General features: G+C 45.8%; 1 pseudogene; it reads left to right on the top strand.

Moving 5' to 3' along the window:
• Positions 1-617: 617 nt before the first annotated feature.
• On the top strand, positions 618-1,577 carry LOC118900265 (annotated as a pseudogene).
• The last annotated feature ends 468 nt before the right edge of the window (positions 1,578-2,045 follow it).

The raw sequence follows: 2,045 nt of genomic DNA, 5'->3' as shown, positions 1-2,045 counted from the left end.
CATAACCGTAGACCCCAGGATTCAGACTAAAGCCCCTTGTAGTTCTCTGACCTATTTTTGGTGGATTTTTTCATCTCTGCTAAAAGATATTTGTGAGGCTGTTTCCCTTACATTCTTTTATTAACCTACCTTTAAAGAGTTTTTTGTTTGCTTATTTACTTGTTTTGTTTTGTATTGAGTTTTAAAGGAAAATCCAAGAAAAACAGTTATAATAAGCCCATGCTGTCAACCCTTCAGGCTTCCACAGTATGTTTGCAATTTATTTCCATGAGGCCACTGCTTCTTGTTTAAAAATAGAGTGTTTTTTATTAGACTCTTTACGATCATCTCACATTTTTAAAGAAAGCACTGCTGTCTTCAATATGTGAAGAGATCAGCATTTCACATATGAAATGCTACTTTTGTAGTCAGTGGGCTTAAATTATACTTATTCTCTAGTTTTCTTTTAGATGGAGTACATTTTTCAATCTCTTTCACATTTCATATTTGCTGTTGTGTGTGAACCCATGTCACCTAATATCAGAGCTGATGTTTTTCCAATGTTTTTGTCTTGTCTTAGTTTTCTGCCCAGATAGAAGAGGTCCCCTCTTTCTGAAGAACTCATCTGTGCCCCAAGGATGCTCCCTTCCCAGTCCTTTGCCAACATCTCCTTCTTCCAGCCACCTGCTTTCCTAATGATTGGCATCAGGGTTGGAGACCATTCACGGCTGGATCTCCATCCCCTTCTCCCCCATGTACACTGCGGCCCTCACTGGAAACTAGCTGATCCTCTCAGCTGTGAGGCGGACCCCCAGCCTGTACCAGCACATGTACTACTTCCTGTCCTTGCTGGCCCTCATCAGTGTGGGTCTCACCTTGTCCACAATGCCCACCACGCTGGCTGGGTTCTGGTTTGACCATCGGCTCATCAGCTTCAATGCCTGTCTGGGCCAGATGGTCTTCTTCCACTTCTTCTCTGTGGTGGAGTCCTCAGTGTTCCTGGCCATGACTTTTGACTGCTTTGTGGCCATCTCCAACCCCCTGTGCTATGCAGCTGTCCTCACAAACAATGTCATCATCAGGATTGGGCTGGCCATTCTGGCCTGTGCTACCCTGTCTCTCTTCCCAGTGCCATTCCTACTTAAATGTCTGAACTTCTGCCCTAATAAGACCTTCTTATCCCATTCATTCTGTTTCCATCCTGATATGATGAGAAGAGTCTCTGCTGACTTCACCATAAACATCCTCTGTGGGTTCTATGTGGTACTGTCCCCTGGGGGCATAGATTCCCTGCTCGTTGTCCTGTCCTACACTCTCATCCTGCCCACAGTCCTGGGGCTGGCCTCTCCCAGGGAGCGCATCGGGCCCTCAACACCTGTGTCTCCCATATCCTGGCCGTCTTTGTCTTCTTTATTCCAGGTATCACCATGTCCATGATCCACCATTTGGGGAGGCACCTGCCCCCCATTGTACATGCCTTTGTTGCGTATGTGTACCTGTTGGTGCCCCCTGTGCTCAACCCCATCATCTACAGTGTCAAGTCCAAGCCCATCAGGGAGGCCATCCTCAGGGTCCTGAGGGGGAAATGTCAAAGTTGATGATGCAGGATGCCTGCAGGATTGGGGCCCTGAAAAGAGTTTGGTAAACCAAAAAAATAAACTTCTGGATAGATCAAGTCCCACCCATAGCTTCGTTTTGGGCATCTGGGAAAAAAGGTGATAGATAATTATGAGACACTTTCATTTATTTATTCTCTCATTTATTTCACATATATTTTCTCAATGCTAACTTTTTTCAGGTCCTATGCTAAGTACCAGGAACACAGAAATGATTTATAAATGGTCTTGCCCTTCAAACATCTCACCTTTGAATATATATGAAAAATACCCAAGGGGGACTTCCCTGGTGGCACAGCGGTTAAGAATCTGCCTGCCAATACAGGGGACATGGGTTCAATCCCTGGTCCAGGAAGATCCCACATGCCGCAGAGCAACTAAGCCTGTGCACCACAACTACTGAGCCTGCGCTCTAGAGCCCACAACTACTGAGCCTGCATTCTAGAGCCC

Source organism: Balaenoptera musculus, chromosome 8, assembly GCF_009873245.2.
Source record: "Balaenoptera musculus isolate JJ_BM4_2016_0621 chromosome 8, mBalMus1.pri.v3, whole genome shotgun sequence".
In the NCBI taxonomy this organism is placed as follows: domain Eukaryota; kingdom Metazoa; phylum Chordata; class Mammalia; order Artiodactyla; family Balaenopteridae; genus Balaenoptera; species Balaenoptera musculus.
The sequence above is the reverse complement of the archived record's forward strand: the minus strand, read 5'-3'. Positions and strand labels throughout refer to the sequence as shown.